This window comes from Ascaphus truei, chromosome 17, assembly GCF_040206685.1.
Source record: "Ascaphus truei isolate aAscTru1 chromosome 17, aAscTru1.hap1, whole genome shotgun sequence".
In the NCBI taxonomy this organism is placed as follows: Eukaryota; Metazoa; Chordata; class Amphibia; order Anura; family Ascaphidae; genus Ascaphus; species Ascaphus truei.
In genome coordinates, this window is record NC_134499.1 from 17,299,376 (window position 1) to 17,320,931 (window position 21,556).

General features: G+C 42.7%; 1 long non-coding RNA gene across 1 annotated transcript in view; it reads left to right on the forward strand.

Annotated features, from left to right (window-relative positions):
* The window catches only part of LOC142468021 (uncharacterized), a 59,520-nt gene extending 38,770 nt beyond the window's left edge, over positions 1 to 20,750 (forward strand). The window contains exons 2-3 of the long non-coding RNA XR_012788569.1: positions 20,214 to 20,353; positions 20,500 to 20,750. This is a non-coding gene — a long non-coding RNA (uncharacterized LOC142468021). The remainder of the gene's footprint in view (positions 1 to 20,213; positions 20,354 to 20,499) is intronic.
* The last annotated feature ends 806 nt before the right edge of the window (positions 20,751 to 21,556 follow it).

Consider the following 21,556-nt stretch of genomic DNA (forward strand, 5'->3'; position numbering starts at 1 on the left):
GTATTCTAGTAGCCCCGATCAGCTTATCGATGCTGATCGGCACTCAAAAATGGAGATTTCTACGGCAATTTGTCCCGCCAACTAAAGTTGGCAAGTTGGAGGGGAGAAGGATCGGCAAGGTTGCCGAGACGGCACTTAGAAAAAAAAGCTAATCTCTACATCGATGGAGTCAATGAAGCGGGGACTTATTACTTTATAGGAGTGTTTACGTTCTATTGCTCCTAATAAAAATGTGCTTGGCATTACAGTGTCGATGTGATTCACTTCATCGTGTCACCGCTTACATTTATTATTGGCAGAACATTGTACTTTTCTATGTTATGATGTTTTGCGTGTCACATTAGTCTTAATGTTATGATGTGTCAAGGGAAACTCCTATAGTAAACTCTTAAAGGAAGAGGTCACATAATATGAAACATGTTACTTAAGTGTGCTTCAAATTATTATATGATGTAACAGATTTCACACATCTAACAGATCCAGCGTATAGTAATGTTGGTATACATTAGAGAATGCTTTTAATGTGTAACGCATGATCAAATGTAAATGTAGCTGTTTGTTTTCCTGTTTACATGTAGTTTGTGACCTCCCTCTTTTTATGACGTCCGCAATTGGACACTCAATAACATTGCATGTTTACTAGATTGTGACCGCCATTTTGCCCACGAACACTGTGGTTACTCGTTGCCAGAAACTGACTCCTCTGTGTGTACCACACGGCCTCAATTTTAACATAGAGGAATTCGAGGGCATTGCTGTCCGGAGGGACTCCTTCTAGCCGAACACAAAGTGCGAGCTTCCGCTTCCGGTTCACCGGTTCACCGGTTCACCGGTTCACCGGTTCACCGGCTACACGAGGAGGGTCACGTGACGACGCCAGTACCTGGAGCCGCACTGACTTTGAGGGCATTGCTGTCCAGAGGGTAGCCGTCTAGTCGAACACCGAGTGCGAGCATTCGCTTCCGGTTCACCGGTTCACCGGTTCACCGGCTACACAAGGAGGGTCACGTGACGACGCCAGTACCTGGAGCCGCACTGTGAGGACTAAGCTGACGGCACATGAGAGCCTATCTCATACATGCTATTGATCGCTTTATCTTTGTGAGTGGGCATTTTAAAGATTTTATGTTCCTTGAAATACAAATTTTATTATGTTAATGCACTAGGTGTGCGCCTGTTTTTTCTTTTCTTTTTTTTCAGATATGGTTAGGGACTGGTGATCCCTTTGAAACGGGCTGCAGGAACCTGGTGCTATTATCATTGGAACAGGACTTTTTATACTGAAGGTTTTTTTCATTTTTCATTTTTTATTTTTTACTTTTTCAATTTTTTCATTTTTTTTTGTGTTAATAAATTTTGCTAAAATATTTTTATTTATTTTTTATATTAATATGTAGGTTTTTTATCCTAATACAAGTAGTGATTTAGTCTTTATATTGCTATACATTTTTTTTACTCTGTATCATTGTGTATAAGTCTATATCTAGCTACCCCACCAAGCACCTTTTCATGATTAGCTATACCAGTTCCTTATATTAGTTAGTTTTATATAGAGGCGCTACTTCATTTTTTGTTTGTTATACATTAGAGAATGCTTTTAATGTGTAACGCATGATCAAATGTAAATGTAGCTGTTTTTTTTCATGATTACATGTAGTTTGTGACCTCCCTCTTTTTATGACGTCCGCAATTGGACACGCAATAACATTGCATGTTTACATTGTACACGATGCATTATAATCACTTCATGCTAAGTTATACACAGATCTATAATAGTTACTCATTTTTAGACGATTGAAACATAATCAATAGCAAGTATCCTGATGGAAATAAATTTTGCATATGCAAATTACAATTAGTTCATGTGAACATGTGACAATAACATGCGAAATTAGACATGTTGCAACGTGTTTGTCAACGTCAATGTCATGGTTGTATCGTAATGAGATGACTGAGTGTTGCGTTCAGAAGTGGTGCATGCATTCCATAAATACTTGCGAATAAATTGTTGTACAAAGCTTAACGTTACATCATTGTCAAATATCATGATTGCCTGGTGAACACACATAAATAATCCTTTTAATTGGTACTGGATACCCGTTTGGAGTAAACAACTTGGATATGTTAATGTAACACCTTGCACTTCATCAAGTCACGTGACATCATCACATAGGTATTTAAAGGAGGGCAATTACCTGCGCATTGACAGCTACAGACCTGAAAATAATGCGAATGTTCATGAGACGGAGGAAGATTCTATTGGAGGAGAGGCTAGCTGAGGGACAGGATGTCACAGGGCAAGGAAGGGACAGTGACAGTGACAGGGACAGGGACAGGGATGCGGAGAGGAGAGGGAGAGGGCAAGGGCAAGGAGATGAGAGGAGAAGAGAGAGGAGAGAAGTTGTGCCTCGTCCTCGTTTGTACAGGGAGAGAACCATGTTAGATGGGATGAGTGAGGAGGAGATTGTAAGTAGGTATCATTTGAGTTCATCAGCAATCTTATCTCTTTATGAAGAGATCCGGGGAGATTTAGATTTTGTGACAGCCAGAGGTCGTGCAGTCCCTGGGCTTGTTAAAATGCTGTACTCATTACATTATCTTGCTTTCGCGTCATTCCAGACAACTGTGGGCATAGTGGGCGGGGTCTCGCAATCTACATTCTCGCGGGCCTTTACCCAGTTTCTATGTGCTCCGAATAGACGCACTAGGAATTATATTCATTTTCCTACAGAGCTCACAGAGTGGCTGGAAGTGAGGAATGGCTTTTATGCCATAGCCGGGATACCATGTGTGATGGGTGCAATAGATTGCACCCATGTTGCTTTGATCCTGCCTAGTCAGAGTGAGCATGCTTACCGCAATCGTAAGCACTACCATTCCCTGAATGTACAGGTGGTATGCGATGCCACGATGAAGATTATGAATGTGGTAGCCAAATTCCCTGGTTCCAGTCACTATTCCTCTATCCTGAGAAACTCATCTGTCTTCCATGCTTTCGAACAAGGCTATTTTGGACCTGGTTGGCTGGTGGATGAGTACATATTATGATGTGTTAACAAACAACTCTTGTTTTTCTATGAACTGTTGTATGTAATAATGTTAACACAAATTGTTTCATATTTGTGCACGATGGATTATAGGTGACTCAGGATACGGAATTATGCCGTGGCTGTTGACCCCGTTGGCAAACCCTCAATCTGAAGCAGAGGAGAGGTATAATGTTGCACATATATCTACACGATCCGTCATAGAGAGGACATTTGGGCTTCTGAAAAAACGATTCAGGTGTTTAGATAGAACTGGTGGGGCACTTCAATATAAGCCTGCTAAAGTGTCAGATATTGTAATTGCATGTTGCATTTTGCACAATCTGGCACTCCGCAATAATTTAGAAACCGACATATGTCAGGGCTTGGAGGAGGAGCATCCCGTAAATTTACCAGCTGACACTGAGCAAACAGCCTGTGGTGTGGAGACACGTCGGAATGTCATAAACACATATTTTTCATGTAAGCAAATACATATATGTTCATAGTACTACATAGATGTATTCATTCATTGTAATGATAAATTCATGTGTCCAAATACCATTCACTTAGGAAACAGATGAATATGGTTCTCCCACCTTTCTGTTCTCTGCTGTGTGGACAATTGCATGTGGCACCGGTATGTCATTCATCAACAGGTTGTATTCTACTTCTTACCACTAAAAGGTGTTGTGTGTACGTGAGGGAATAATGTGTATTAAATCTATATTTTCTGTACATGCTATTTTTGGTTATGCATACACAATAAACCTACTATGTCGATAGCCAATAGCTAGTGCAATATGGTTACATACAATTTTTCTTTTGGAGTGTGACATGTGTCACAATGATGTGTTGACTATTGTGTATTTAGGATCATATTTGACGTATTCTATATTTTGTTTCATATCACATACAAAAGTGTCACTTCTGTGTTTTGCTTACCTTAATGAACATGTCATGACAATGATTTATATTCATTCATGTTTTCTTTTTCAAGGTATATCACTCCAAGGACTGCTCATGCTATGTATTTGAATTCACATCTGTAATAACATGTGCAAACCTCGATACAGGTATAGTTAGAGGATGTATAAAGAGAACGTAATGAAAAAGTTGTGACAATTGAAATATGTCCTTTCTGTATTGTGTCCGTGCGTTTATCTACACTTGGTGGTTATTGTACAGTGTGTTTTCAAATCATTACGTACATTACATAACATGTAATTTTGACAACATAACAACATCCATTCATGCACATGAGCGATGTTTACACTCAATGCATGTTTGTATGAAATGACCCAAATGTGGTAAACATCATTAACATTGCAATGTATGTCATTATTTATTCTCTCACTTCATCTTCATGTTGATTGATACATTGTCACATGTGTATGTATAAGTGAAAGATGTGTGTTGATTTGACGTACATGTTACATTTGTCAAAATGTTAACACCATTACAAAGTATAGTTCTTTGGATTCACAAGTTTTCCTAAATCATTCAACACAATGACAATATAGTTAATAAATTTTTTATTTCATTCACGTTACTTATTCATAATGATCATGATCATTTATAACAACTGTCAACATATGAACATAAATGAAGTATACATTTACATACGCACACATTTCGGCAACATAGTGTGAGTGTGTGTGTGTTTTAGTTTTTGTGTGATGCATGTATTTCTACCAGAAATAATATTAACCTACATAATAATGTTGTTTTTATCATCGGCGTCACTTAGCTATGTATGTGTTGAACGTTTAATAATAACACTAAACTATAGTTAATCGTGTGAATGAAATGTACACACAAATGTTCATGGTTTAATGATCTGTACCTAACATTCATTAGCTCATGCATGTTAGGTTAGCACTACAACCTAGGTGATAATATAACATTCACACGAGTAAAAAGTTTCTATCACCTCCCTATTGTTATTGTGTACGTTGAGATACAATGTCTACGAGTTGTTATGTAGCATTTACATTCTTTGCCAAGTCACACGTGAGAGTATAATATATAGTAGATTAATGTGTTTGCCGAGTGATAATGTGGGTAGCATATATCACATGACAATACATATAATGTTAGTAGAAATTAAAAATTTATGAATATAAGATCTAACTTCAGTGCTTAGCAACATCATTATGATAATTAAGTGCATAGTAAATATTTGCACAATAGGATAACATTATGTAGTGATTGTTAATCTGCCCACCAATCATTGCAAGCATTGTTACATATTTATTATAATAGTTGTTCGCTAGTCGTCACAATCATCTAATATAACGATTGTCCCATCTGAATTCATACATTGGTCCCATGTATTCATCCTGAACATCTGTGAAATACAGCAAACACATGATGTTCAAAGATGGCACATTTATCTATGTTTCAGCATGACAACGCTTAACACATCTCTATATGATTGTGGATATTCACGCATAAGTTACGTATATGTTTAAACTGCAAGGATCAAACTAAAGATACAGAACTATCTCATGTTTCAAATGGCGTTGCTCGCATTACTACTGATATGTTTGTTCCGGTGCCTGCATACATAATAATGTGCGCGCACAACGTCTGTTGCGCGCACACGTCACGAATGTGTGGACTAAGTCTTAGCGCATGTGCAAAACGATGTGTACGCTGTGCGTTCAATACATGTCCCTCCATGGTACTGCTAGCAGTACGCATATCATGGCTGAAAGTTATGATATGGAAGCGAAATAAATTCACTTCAACACACGTACATATCTAAACTTTGTAAACGGACGTGTGCCCACAGCCAAAACGGACGATCAGCCAATGAGCGAAAAAAATATGTGTGACGTCATGTTAAGGCAACATGAAATGCACGCAAATACCCCTCCCACTGAATGAACATTGGCCTCCAGCACTGTGCACGCACCGCCCCACCGACGCGCACGCGTGACACACTGCACTGACCGTAACAATAAGCTGCGGGCACAGTCAATACTGTTTCACGCGCGCATGTTGGTTGGGGGGGGCTTGCATCGGTAACCTTTTTAAGGACGCCTTGGGACATGACCACGTTCCCACGTCATATGTGGGCGACACTTTGTTTTTGTTGTCATGCTGAAACATAGATAAATGTGCCATCTTTGAACATCATGTGTTTGCTGTATTTCACAGATGTCAAAGATGAAAACATGGGACCAATGTATGATTTCAGATGGGATAATCATTATATTAGATGATTGTGACGACTAGCGAACAACTATTTATATGTTGAATGCTAAACAATGAGGTGTGTGTGTGTGTGTTACAGTTAGTGTAACATTTAGAAATGATACTTTAAAAGCGATAATAATCTATGATTTAGGACTCCGTCACCAATGTGTACTAATGGTTCGTCATGTAGTATATTGTTATAGGAAATAATGTATTTGTGCACGCTACATGTAAGGCTGTCTGCAATGTTACGCTATATCCACTCATTTGGCTAACAAATTGTGTATATTATTAATGTACACATATATAATTTGAGTAAAGGCATAACGAAATTTGTATTTACCATTCTTGTAGAAGTCAAAACTGATTTGGCTGCAACAACTCACTCCAGGAAGGCACAACAGTATCATCCATGGTTGAGGCAACCGTTGAATCCTGAATCAGACACATCTCCGTGAGGCCATCATATGGATCTGCAGTGGCTTCATCAAACAAGACGTCCGGAGGTACGTACAGTTGTTGGTTGTTTTCACCTCCACATTCGTATTGGCCATATAAGTTTGGATACATATCACAGTAGTTATGTCCATCTTGCATCTGGTCTTGATGAATGGACGGTGCAGGTATATCAGCAGACGCGACAGTCTGTGCGGCTTGAATGTAACTGGTGTTAGGCAAAAATATGCTATTTAACAGAAGATATGTACCATGTTCCATGGTAAGTTTAAATGATGAAGCAACATGCCAGCATCCATATCGTTGATCTTGATGATCATGGACACGCTCAAAACATTCATTTGCAGATAAAGTGAAACGTACAGAAGTTTTAAAATTTCTTTGTTTGGCTGTTTCTTGGTAGTATGGATTTTTGTTTTGGATCAAGTCATAGATTTCCCCCACAGTTGCCTTTTTCTGTGGCGTTGATTCGATTGCTTCATAAATCAAAAATTTGTATGATTTACGTGGATGGCTGTGCAATGTGGAAGTTCCTGCCATTTCTTCTCTCTTCAAGTGTACAGTGTCTAAGTTGAACGCATACGGATGTATGCTAAATGTGTGAATAGTTACATGTTATTTTAGCGGTTTGTTCCAAGGTTATAATACAACCTAACAGTTATACGCCTAGGTTTTTTCCCACAAGAAATGTGTTACAATAATTGGCTGAAATTCTTTGTCTAAGATACCCTCTTTTCACAGGAATCGAAACTTTACTTTCGGCGTAGGCAATCAAAATGTGCAAAACAAGTTTACTCTTTTAATTACAATAACAATGTGTGCGAAATCATCTACAGTGCTATAATGAACAGATTTCTACTTACACTTAGCTAAAATTAATCATACACACAAATCTCTCTCTTTGTCTCTCTTTCTGTCTTTCTCTCTCTGTTTCTCTCTCTCTTTCTCTCCCTCTCTTTCTCTCTCTCTTTTCTCTTTGTCTCTCTCTCTCTCTTTGACTCTCTCCGTTTGTCTCTCTCTTGATATATAGATATATATATATATATATATATAAATAAATATATCTATAATTATATATATATATATTTAGATATATCTATATATATTTAACTATATATTGTATGTGTATATATATAGTATGTATGTATGTATATATGTGTGTGTATATATATATATATATATATATATATATATATATATATATATATATATATGCAAATATAGCTGTATGCTCATCTGCATGTCTTAGGCAGGTCTGCAACCCCGCCTTTCCCCATTATCACCCAGCATACAGCACTTCCACTGCAGCAAGGGATTCTGGGAAATGACATGCAAATCAGCACACAGTGTCACTTTTTGCCTCAATAACCATTTTTAACATGGTTCCCTATAGGCTTAAGCTTGCTGCATGGTCACAGCTTTGAGCACAGCCAGGGTTAAGGTGCATACCCAGAAAACCACCCACAGACAGCTGTTTCGACCTTGATGGGTCTCATCAGTGTGGGGTTGATTTTACTGGGAAAGCAAGAGAGGCTATGGGATAGGCTAAACCATAATACTGAGTTAAGTTATGGTGAGTAAAAAAAGTGACAAAAACCCTCCACAGGAAAGCAAATATGCAAATATAGCTGTATGCTCATCTGCATGTCTTAGGCAGGTCTGCAACCCCGCCTTTCCCCATTATCACCCAGCATACAGCACTATATATATATATATGTACAGTGTTCGAGAATTAATGATAACCACATGCCCGTGGCGTGTGGATTTAGGCCGCTGCTGCGGCTCTATGAATTCCCTTGCTCGCGCCAAATTTTTTTTTTTTTAATAAATTAATAAGTACACTGGCGACCAACTTTATTCTTACTTGGCTAGCTCCGCGAATTTCAGAAGATCCCGGTGATGTGTGGTTTTGTGTCGTTTTCTCCCGGGGTGTATAGCGTTATTTTCGCGGTTGTGATTTAAGCATTTTATTCCCGCTGGCTGCAATACTGCAATGCCGTGTAAAAACGCATGAGGGCGTTTGCGAGCTGTTGTCTCTGAAGTCTAATACCTTCGCGGTTCAACCTGCAGTACACAGTCTGTGCGTGCGCGCGCAGTAAAAGTAAAATTGCATATTTAATTTAATTTAAAGTACAGTACTGTACATGCTCGGACCCTGTTGGGGTGAAGTGAGGGGGTTCCTAACATCTGGGGGAAAATTAATTTTAATTCTATGGTGAGTACTGTCTTGTTGCCGTATTATTTTGGTGGGGCTGGCTGGGTACTTCTTTAGGGGGCTGACCATTACTGTACATTAAAACTTTTCTTTTTTTTTCCTCAGAAAAGAAAACGGCTAATGGGGGGTTTCGATGGATAATATTGTACTGTATGCTGATGTTTTCCGGCCGTACAGTATACTGTGTAATAAACCCTGAATAAATAAGACTATGCATTTATTCTACATATTCAGTATCGTTTCATTATTTGTCTTCCACAGTATACTGTACAGTGGTATACAGTGCCTAACATCTATGGGCAAAAATAATTTTATTCCTAGGTGCCCTAGAACTGAAGTTCCCACGCCAAATTGCCCGTGAACTTGACCGCGGCCCTAAGTAGTTCCCACGCCAATTGCGCGAATATAATGTAAAATAACCCGTTCTGTGGGTGTAAGCGGTTGAAATTTACCTGGTCCTCATGCGGGAGGACCCTTGCCATAGTGGCAAAATATCAGCCTTCCAAGACCCCCGGAACCGGAGATACAAAAAGACAGTTTAAAAGCACATTACCAAAGTGGCTTTTTTTCTGCCATGCAAGTCAATGGCAGAAACCTGAACTTTAACATCACCCTGACTCCGTTCTGTTGCCACGAGAGGGTCGCAATTTGCCATGCAATCCTGCCGTAACTAGGACTACATGGTGCCCGAATTTGAGCCCTCTAGCTCGAACCGAACCGGAGTTGTGGGTTCCAGGTTTCTGCTCATTCTGACTTAGCCGGTTCAAAGCTTTCTCCGCCATTGCGCTCAATGGTAGGACCCTCCTCGCCGGCGTGACCCTTTCTCGCCGCCATTACTGCTGGGACCCTGTTGGGGTCAAGTGAGGGGGTTCCTAACATCTAGGGGCCAAATAAATTTTATTTCTAGGTGCCCTCGAACAGAAGTTCCCACGCCAATTGACCTAGTTCCCACGCCAATTGCCGTAGTTCCTACGCCAATTGCGCGACCAGCCAGTAAAAAACAGTACAGCAAGCCTCTACAGTACATTTGTTACACTGGCAAAGGAGCAAATGGAAACAATGTGAGGCAATTCAACATGGTCTTTTATTGGTGGAGTCAGTACAAAAACATTTATTTATAATATTGAAACATTTAAAGTGCACAGCAATTCAAAACATCAACACACAATAATACATTCTGCAGCCTTTATTAAATTCTTCTGCCACAAAACATTTTTGGTGCATGGGGCACAGGGAGTTAAAGTGACTTGCTTTTTATGTACTATATTTGGGGGTTGTCTTTGGGGGTTTATTCATCCAATTATTATGATGAACTGCCTTTTGAAATGACACTGCTGCTAACTATTTCAGCCACACACCTCCAGAGTTTTTAATCCCTCCCTAGCCAAGCGTCAATCGGCTGAGTCACCCTAGCTAGCCTACAGTACCATCCCCCTCTCTCCACTGGGTCGTTGATCTGCTGCATATTGCCATTGTGTTCTTAATCCGCCCATAGCCGAGCTACAAACACTCAGCACGCCTGCTTCTAATCACACCATCCCCCTCCCCAAGCCTTAGAGGCCTGTTGTTTGAACGGTAATGCTTTGAAAAGTCCCCTCTCGAATTTGAAATGTAAATCTGATGTGCAAAGCACTGTGAGAATTGAGAGTACACTGAGACAGTATTTCATCAGGGTGTGAAAATATTTGTCAGTCACTATGGTTTACAGTCACATGTTTCTAATACAATACAGTACATTCTTTAATATCTTTAAAATAAAAATATATAAATCCTGTACATACTGTAAGTACATACTGTATAATGTAAAATAACCCGTTCTGTGGGTCTGAGCGGGTTGAAATTTACCTGGTCCCCATGCGGGAGGACCCTTGCCATAGTGGCAAAATATCAGCCTTCCAAGACCCCCAGAACCGGAGATACAAAAAGATAGTTTAAAAGCACATTACCAAAGTGGCTTTTTTTCTGCCATGCAGTCAATGGCAGAAACCTGAACTTTAACATCACCCTGACTCCGTTCTTTTGCCACGAGAGGGTCGCAATTTGCCATGCAATCCTGCCGCAACTAGGACTACATGGTGCCCGAATCTGAGCCCTCTAGCTCGAACCGACCGGAGTTGTGGGTTCCAGGTTTCTGCTCATTCTGACTTAGCCGGTTCAAAGCTTTCTCCGCCATTGCGCTCAATGGTAGGACCCTCCTCGCCGGCGTGACCCTTTCTCGCCGCCATTACTGCTGGGACCCTGTTGGGGTCAAGTGAGGGGGTTCCTAACATCTAGGGGCCAAATTAATTTTATTTCTAGGTGCCCTAGAACAGAAGTTCCCACGTCAATTGACCTAGTTCCCACGCCAATTGACCTAGTTCCTACGCCAATTGCGCGACCAGCCAGTTAAAAAACATTGCAGCAAGCCTCTACAGTACATTTGTTACACTGGCAAAGGAGCAAATGGAAACAATGTGAGGCAATTCAACATGGTCTTTTATTGGTGGAGTCACTACAAAAACATTTATTTACAATATTGAAACATTTAAAGTGCACAGCAATTCTAACCATCAACAAAACAAAACATTTTTGGTGCATGGGGCAAAGGGAGTTAAAGTGACATTTTAAGTAACATCTCCTTTATTAAAGAAACCCAGTACTGTATACAGTACAGTGGGATGGTGCGCAACACTGTCAGTCAGACCTGCACCAGTTCAGTCCTAGAGGGCAGCAAACAGGGCAGGTTTTCAGGGCAACATTGAAAACCGTGCCTGTTTGTGGCCCTCAGGGACTGGAGTTGTGCATGTCCTGTGAAAAAAAACACACAACAACATCTCCTTTGTTTAAGTACAGCAGGTACTGTAGGGCAAAACATGGAGAGTACAAAACAGTTCAGCACAACAGTATGGTCTCACTGACAGTCCTCTACATTGTCCATCCATGGCCGATTCCTTGCATGGCGCAAAACGCCATTAATACAGTCTCTAACGCCTTTCATTACAGGATCTGTAACTGTATAAAAGCGCCGCAATTCTTCCCCAATGTTTTTCCTTAAATTGGCAAGAAGGGCCTTTTTTAGGCGATTCCCATCGTAGTTCACTTTGAACATCCACTCGCAGTACAACGTGTAGGGAACATGGTGCTTAAAAATGATCAAGGCATACTTGTGGGGTACACCAGCACTCATCACCCTATACTTCTCCCTTAGCGCTGCTGTCAGATCGCGCAGGGTGATGTCGGGCACTGTTTCGATGCGAGCGGGTGTAGGTCTTTTGGGAGCGGGTGTGCTTGTGGTGACGGGCGATGGTAGGATGTCAGGGAGGAAGCTTTCCTCCGGTCGTGGTCGCCGTGTTGTCTCCTGGCGTGGTCTTGACGGGGTTGTCATGTCCTCCTCAACGGCATACATGTACACTACATCTTGTGGTGGAGGGGGGGTGCTTGGTGATGGAAGGGGGTCGAAGGTCCCATTCATTACATCCATGTCACCCTCCTGCTCCGGCGTCGGGGAAACAGGGGCATTAGCACCGAGCAAATAATGTATGCCCGCAATGTCAGCCTCTATCTTCTCCATCCGTTGATCCATCCGTTGCTCCATTTGTAGCATCCGTTGTTCCATCCCTTGCTCCATTTGTTGCATCCGTTGCTCCACATTTAACATGGTCTCCAGAAGCAGATCTATCTTTGCCAGCACAATAGAATTCCCAGGGAGATCCACACTTATCCCATTCAGCATTCGATCCAACGAGCTGCTTCTTGTGCATGGCGTCTGGACATCTGGGGGGATGGGTGCAACGGAGGATGAGATGGGGGTTCCATGGAGAGAAGCGGCATCGATGGAGAGTGGAGGAGGTGACCTGTGGATACCCGGTAGAGGAGAAGCGGCAGCATCGTCGAAGAGGGATGGAGAAGGTGACCTTTGGATTTCCGGGCGAGAAGCAGAGTCATCTAAGCGCAAAGGAGAAAGTGACCCGTGGATTTCAGAGGCGGCAGCGTCGTCAGATGGAACCAGAGAAGATGGGGGTGGAGAAGACGGAATGAAGATTTCCGGGACAGTTAAAGCAGAGTCGTCGAAGCATATGGGAAGTGGTCTGCGGGTCCGATGGGTTGGCTGCCATTCGTTTTGCGTAGAGAGCGTATTACCTTATATCTCCTTCACATAATGAGGCTTACGTCTAAGAAAACCCTTAGCCTTTGGGGTCAGCAGAAGGTTTTCTTTATTGGCCTTAGCCTGTCGCTTTGCCCTTGGCGTGGAAACGGCTCCTGCATTTCGCTTTTTCAGCATGACAGGCATGGCAGAGGTGAGAAGGTTCTTGCGTCCATAGAACCGGGGATGCTCCATGGAAGCAGGTGGCACAATGCAGTACAGTATCTGGACAAGGGCAAGTTCAGATAAAGATCATGGAGTGGTGGCCTATGCAAAGTGTGTGACCTTTTATGCATGGTGGCCAGGTACAGGTGTTGAAAGTGGGCGTACTCTATTGTGAGTGATTACCGTATAAATACACCATCCATTTTGTGGATTGACTGCACATAGAATACACATCGACTAAACATCGAATATACATTCTTGTGTTTGTATTTCTTTCCACTCGCAGCAATGCCTGTTAAAAAGATTTCAAAGGATCTCAGCATGCGAATTAAGGAGATGTACAGGAGCGGACACCGAATTGCTGCTATCCAACGCTGGTTAGCTACTTCTGACCTCGTTGTGCCATTAACCACCGTGAGCTATCATGCACAAGGAAAAAACAGAGACCGGAAAAAGGCACCAAGGGTAACAAACGCGTAAGTATATTTATAAAACCTAACAAAAAAAATATAGAAAACTGTACTGTACATCTACAGTACAGTTCTGTATCTACTGTAATACTGTTGTTATTTCTGTTGATTTATATTACAACATACTGTACAGTAGTTTGTCTATTTATATTTATAGTACAGCAGTATACATTTTTTTGTATATTTCAATTAATCTTTCAATGGTATATACTGAATAGGATGTACTGTATATTTATATTTATATTACAACAGTATATTTATTTTGTATATTTATATTTATAGTACAACAGTATATATATTTTGTCTATTTATATTTATAGTACAGCAGTATACATTTTTTGTATATTTCAATTAATCTTACAACGGTATATACTGAATAGGATGTACTGTATATTTATATTTATATTACAACAGTATATTTATTTTGTATATTTATATTTATAGTACAACAGTATATATATTTTGTCTATTTATATTTATAGTACAGCAGTATACATTTTTTGTATATTTCAATTAATCTTACAACGGTATATACTGAATAGGATGTACTGTATATTTATATTTATATTACAACAGTATATTTATTTTGTATATTTATATTTATAGTACAACAGTATATATATTTTGTCTATTTATATTTATAGTACAGCGGTATACATTTTTTGTATATTTCAATTAATCTTACAACGGTATATACTGAATAGGATGTACTGTATATTTATATTTATATTACAACAGTATATTTATTTTGTATATTTATATTTATAGTACAACAGTATACAGTATATATTTTGTCTATTTATATTTAATGTACTGTATATTACAACATTACATTATATACATTTTATATTGCTGCATATTAATAAAACAATATAATTTCTTTACATTGTAGGGAGACAACTCTTCTGGTGGACAAAATAAGTGAGGAGAATGATGAGAGGAGTGCATTAAGGGTCAAATACACTCTGCAGGAAAAGCACAATCTGACTGTATCCGAGAGCAGCATAAAGAAGATGAGACGCAGCATTGGATGGAAATATGGACGTGTGAGGTTAGTTCTGGACAGTACAGGAGGTAAAAGTGTTGTTTCGCAAACTGTACTGCACTGTGCCGCAATTTTTTTTTATTCCTTGTCATTACAGAGCGTACCCCATGATACGGGACGCAAACAAAATCAAAAGAGTGCTCCAGGCCCAGGCATGGATCGACAGCGGGGAGACTTTCCAGAATTGCATCTTCACTGATGAGTCTACTGTGTCGCTGGAGAGATTTGCACGATTTGCGTTCCACAAAAAAGGCCGCTTATCTTTGAAGCCGCGGCCAAAACACCCTGTGAAGCTGCATGTGTGGGGTGCCATCTCTAGGCGTGGACCGGGATGCATTGTCATCTTTGAAGGTAAAATGTATCAAATATAATGTCGCCTAATGCACTGTACTTGACTAGTGTTGCCTTACCGTATGCACTGTACTGTACTATTGTGCAGTTTTTTGAGCACTTTTCTTTTCTTGCTATAGGAATCATGAATAAAGCTTACTTCCAAGACAACATTGTGCCCGAGATAGTGCAATACATCACACGCGACTTCACCAATGGTCACCGCTTCTACCAGGACAACGATCCCAAGCACACTGCGTCAACGGCGCATATCCTTGAGCGCGGCATCAACTGGGTGAAGACGCTAGCGGAGTAAGTGCAGTAGACCGTGTCCCATTTTTGTTCCCCACTGTTTTTAGCTCTTAAACCAATTGTCCTTTCTTTCCAAGGACAGGTCGCCAGACTTCAATCCGATCGAAATGGTCTGGCATCAGCTGAAGGACCATATTCGGAAAGTGGTGAAACCCTCCAAAAAGGACGAGTTGTTGAAAGGCATACTGAGTTTTTGGAACGATGTACTCACCGTGGAACGCTGCAATAAATAAATAGACCATATTGCCACTGTGTTGCCCATTGTCATCGCGCGTAATGGGCAAGCATCAGAAAAGTAGTACTGTGCTGTAGTATTGTAAGTACAGTATGTTACAGGTAAGTATGGCAAAGATTTTTTCTTTCCAGATAGTAAGAGTACTAGTACTGTATACAGCAGCAATGATGTACACAACTTCTCTCCTCTCTCAATGAACTACTGTACTGCAGACAGAATGAGGAAAAGATAAAGACTAAAGAAAAATTAATTTTACTATACAGTATATACAGTACAGTATATTATACAGTACATTACAGTACTGTACTGTATATACTGTAGTATTAACTAATATTCTTATAAATGTGCATTACTCATGTTTCCCCATGTTTCACAAAGGTTTTCCAAATGGTTATCCAATTTCAAGCTGCCAAAATAACTTAATAAAGACTGCATTACTGTATGAATTATTCTGATTATTTTTAAAATAAAATAAATATTTATTCACTTTCCTGCGAATCATAATCATTTACAGCCACCCCTACAGTGCACCAATGAATTATTTTATTTATTTATTTATAAAATATTTTACCAGGATTTATACCAGGATTTATATATTTTTATTTTAAAGATATTAAAGAGTGTACTGTATTGTATTAAAAACATGTGACTGTAAACCATAGTGACTGACAAATATTTTCACACCCTGATGAAATACTGTCTCAGTGTACTCTCAATTCTCACAGTGCTTTGCACATCAGATTTACATTTCAAATTCGACAGGGGTTTTTCCAAAGCATTACCGTTCAAACAACAGGCCTCTAAGGGTTGGGGGAGGGGGATGGTGTGATTAGACACAGGCGTACTGTGTTTGTAGCTCGGCTATGGGTGGATTAAGAACACAATGGCAATATGCTTGGCTAGGGAGGGATTAAAAACTCTGGAGGTGTGTGGCTGAAATAGTTATCAGCAGTGTCATTTCAAAAGGCAGTTCATCATAATAATTGGATGAATAAACCCCCAAAGACAACCCCCAAATATAGTACATAAAAAGCAAGTCACTTTAACTCCCTGTGCCCCATGCACCAAAAATGTTTTGTGGCAAAATAATTTAATAATGGCTGCAGAATGTATTATTGTGTGTTGATGTTTTGAATTGCTGTGCACTTTAAATGTTTCAATATTGTAAATAAATGTTTTTTTACTGACTCCACCAATAAAAGACCATGTTGAATTGCCTCACATTGTTTCCATTTGCTCCTTTGCCAGTGTAACAAATGTACTGTAAAGGCTTGCTGCACTGTTTTTTTACTGACTGGTCGCGCAATTAGCCTCCCGACCCACACACACATCTCTGACTGGGTGGGGGAGTTTGGGTCGGTTTGAGTTTGGGTGGGTGGGTCGGTTTGAGTTTGGGTCGGTGGGTGGGTGACTTTGGGTCGGTGGGTGGGTGACATTGGGTCGGTTTGACTTTGGGTCGGTGGGTGGGTGACTTTGGGTCGGTGGGTGGGTGACTTTGGGTCGGTTTGACTTTGGGTCGGTGGGTGGGTGACTTTGGGTCGGTGGGTGACTTTGGGTCGGTAGTTGGGTGGGTGAGTTGGGTCGGTGGGTGGGTGACTTTGGGTCGGTGGGTGGGTGGGTGACTTTGGGTCGGTGGGTGGGTGGGTGACTTTGGGTCGGTGGGTGGGTGGGTGACTTTGGGTGGGTGGGTGACTTTGGGTTTGGTGGGTGGGTTTTTGACTTTGGGTTTGGTGGGTGGGTTTTTGACTTTGGGTCGGTGGGTGGGTGGGTGACTTTGGGTCGGTGGGTGGGTGACTTTGGGTCGGTGGGTGGGTGGGTGACTTTGGGTCGGTTTGACTTTGGGTCGGTGGGTGGGTGACTTTGGGTCGGTGGGTGACTTTGGGTCGGTGGTTGGGTGGGTGAGTTGGGTCGGTGTGTGGGTGACTTGGGTCAGTGGGTGGATGACTTTGGGTCGGTGGGTGGGTGGGTGACTTTGGGTCGGTGGGTGGGTGGGTGACTTTGGGTCGGTGGGTGGGTGACTTTGGGTCGGTGGGTGGGTGGGTGACTTTGGGTCGGTGGGTGGGTGGGTGACTTTGGGTCGGTGGGTGGGTGACTTTAGGTCGGTGGGTGGGTGACTTTGGGTCGGTAGGTGGGTGGGTGACTTTGGGTCGGTTTGACTTTGGGTCGGTGGGTGGGTGACTTTGGGTCGGTGGGTGACTTTGGGTTGGTGGTTGACTTTGGGTTGGTGGTTGGGTGGGTGAGTTGGGTCGGTGGGTGGGTGAGTTGGGTCGGTGGGTGGATGACTTTGGGTCGGTGGGTGGGTGGGTGACTTTGGGTCGGTGGGTGGGTGGGTGACTTTGGGTTGGTGGGTGGGTGACTTTGGGTTGGTGGGTGGGTGACTTTGGATCGGTGGGTGGGTGACTTTGGGTGGGTCAGTGGGTGGGTGACTTTGGGTGGGTCGGTGACTGGGTGACTTTTTCAGGGTCGGTGACTGGGTGGGTCAGTGACTGGGGTCGGTGACTGGGTGGGTCAGTGAGTGGGTAGGTGGTGTCGGTGAGTGGGTGGGTGGTGGGGTCAGTGACTGGGTGGGTGAGTGGGAGACTGACTGGGTGGGTGAGTGGGAGACTGAGTGGGTGGGTGAGTGGGAGACTGAGTGGGTGGGTGAGTGGGAGACTGAGTGGGTGGGTGAGTGGGAGACTGAGTGGGTGGGTGAGTGGGAGACTGAGTGGGTGGGTGAGTGGGAGACTGACTGGGTGGGTGAATGGGTGACTGACTGGGTGGGTGGGTGTGTGGGTGACTGGGTGGGTGTGTGGGTGACTGGAGGAGGCCGCGCTTCCCCTCTCCGGTAGTGGCGCACGTGAGGGGGAGAGCAGGAGGCCCGGGCCGCGCTTCCCCTCTCCGGTAGCGGCGCACGTGAGGGGGAGAGCAGGAGGCCCGGGTCGCGGATTTGGGTGAGGTGGGGAGGGGGGAGAGAGTGAGGGGCACCGGGAGAGGAGGGGCACCGGGAGAGGCGCATGTGAGGGGGAGAGCAGGAGGCCCGGGTCGCGCGGCGCACGTGAGGGGGAGAGCAGGAGGGCCGGGTCGCGCTTCCCCTCTCCGGTAGCGGCGCACGTGAGGGGGAGAGCAGGAGGGCCGGGTCGCGCTTCCCCTCTCCGGTAGCGGCGCACGTGAGGGGGAGAGCAGGAGGCCCGGGTCGCGGATTTGGGTGAGGTGGGGAGGGGAGAGAGAGTGAGGGGCACCGGGAGAGGAGGGGCACCGGTAGCGGCGCACGTGAGGGGGAGAGCAGGAGGCCCGGGTCGCGGATTTGGGTGAGGTGGGGAGGGGGGAGAGAGTGAGGGGCACCGGGAGAGGAGGGGGGGGGGGTGTGTGGAAGGTGATCTGCGGTCCAACTGACGGGGGAGAGTGAGGCTGTGTGTGTGTGTGTGTGTGTGTGTGTTTTTTTTGGCCCGTCACTCTGCCTCAGGCCAATGAGAGGTGCGGGGGCGGGCCAAGGGGGTGGTGTGAGTGTGTGAGGCCAATGAGAGGTGCGGGGGCGGGCAGGCCAAGGGACCAATGAGATTGCCGCTAGGGACGCAGACATACAGTGCTTTCAGAAATATATAGTAGATAGATAGAGATACAGAGAGACTACAGATATATTCATACAGACTTACAGATCTGTTATTGTAACCAAAAATCATACATGATCACATGCCAACATTATGAACTATGAATGAAGATTAAGGTAAGTAATGTCTTACAGAGTTAAGACACAAGAAAATATAACATTAAAATGTATGCTGTTATATGGGTAGTTACTTAAAGTTGTATGTCAATAATATTAGTCATGAAATGACTATCTACATTACAAAAATAACCCAGATACATCTCATCTTGAACAAGAGCTAAGTGAAAGTCATCTTCCATTAACATGCCAAGTGTGTAATAATGTTATACCATGAATCAACTGATGATTAATAGATATTCATATGTTATAAAATATGCCTTCATTCAGTCAGTGAGCATTTATAAACATTAATGTGTACAAGGACATACTTGAATGTTATCAAGCATCTGTACATGATCATACATACACTATGCATGAAGAGTCTGCAGTAAACAACACCAGTACACCAAAAAAATTAGTGAATGTGATTATTTATTTTTGTTTATCCTTTTGAGAGCGAGTCACAGGCCTGCTTGTTGGCTGTTGTGTTTGCCTTTTCCCTCTGCCAAGTACTCTCGCCTTAACTGTACCACTTGTACTGGCCTGTGGCAGTTCTGTGGCACTGGGTGTGGGCTGTGGCACTTCAGGAGCACTAAGTGTGGGCTGTGGCACTTCAGGGGCACTGGGTGTGGGCTGTGGCTGTTCAGTGGCACTGGGTGTGGGCTGTGGCACTTCAGGGGCACTGGGTGTGGGCTGTGGCAGTTCAGGGGCACTGGGTGTGGGCTGTGGCACTTCAGGGGCACTGGGTGTGGGCTGTGGCACTTCAGGGGCACTGGGTGTGGGCTGTGGCAGTTGTGAAACACTTGACAAACATTGCAACAGTGGTGGTGGAGCACTTTCTTCTGTTTGTGTTTTTTTCTTCTTCCAAAAGCTGGTGATTAGTAATTGTTGCCCAAACTTTCTTTTGCGTGTCTCATTTGTAGGTGTCGTTTCCATCTTTTCAACAGATGATGTAAGCGGTTGGATGTTGACAGGGACCTGCACAGAACTTGCACCTACTGTACCTGTATCATCCTGAAGTGGGGAATGAAGAAGTGATGACTCTGGAGAAAAAGTAGCAGCATGTAAAGATCCATCCTCTGATGGGGTAAAGTGGAATTGTTGTTCTCTTGCTGTACTCCTAAACTGATTGGCGTGGCTTACATTCAGAACTAGTGCTTGTAATGTCCTGTTTAGATTTTGGATTTCTTTAGGAACTTGGATGATGACAATTTTTTATTTGTGATATTTCAGAGATTGACCTTTGATGCATCCTTTCATGCAATGACATCATCCTTTCATGCATTGACATCATTTCTGAATGGCGATGATTTTCTTCAAGCAAGATTTGTTCTTCAGAAGCTGCAATAGCTGAGTAGGTGTCACGAGCAGGAGGACTTGAATGCTGTGTTAATCCAGGAGTGTCAACATCTTCATGGTCACTTGAGTGAATTTGTCCTTGAGCGGCAACATCTGGTTCTACAAATAAAGAAAGACATTATGAACTGCCATGGAACTTTCACTGTTTTCACTATTATGATAGTTGTTCTCATAGTGGAACACATAACATGTTTAAATAATTTATTATTTGTGTCCAATTAAAAGATGATGCTTGAAGTAACAATAATGTTTCAACTCAGTGTGAAAGAAGAATGAATTAAAGGTTGTTGTAACATCACAACTCCTAGCTGATACTTTAAAACACACACAATACATGTTGTCAGGAAACACTACATCTCCTGTGACAATAACTGGTGTGAAGTTCATTACATGTGAAAGGCATTTATTTTGCATGGCAAATTAAATGCTTCAAATGTACATATTATATGGGCTGCACCTCATACACTCACCTTCCAGTCTTGATGATGACCTTGATGAGCCAGGTGACAAGACGTGTTCAGTGTCACATGACACTGGTGACACAGGAGCTGCAGGAGCAACTACTGCACCGACACACTTTATTCGAGCAAATACCCAGTATGTACCTGGCAGATACCTGGAATGCGCCGCTCCTCACCTCTGACAAGCCCCGTTGCGTTTGCCTTCCCAGCCTGGGTTCATGCCTGGCTGACGGGCGGCTGATCTGTTAAATGATAATGATTAGGATTTAATAGGCTGCAATGCTTCGCGTGTCTACCAGATGGCATAAATTCATGAATTGTAATGCAGTATATATATATATACTGTGCAGTATTGCAGCCAGCGGGAATAAAATGCTTCAATCCCTGCTTGGAAAATACCTCAATGCACTCGGGCAGAAAACAGTCACAAACCTCAATACACCCGGGTATACCCGAATTCGTGGGACTAG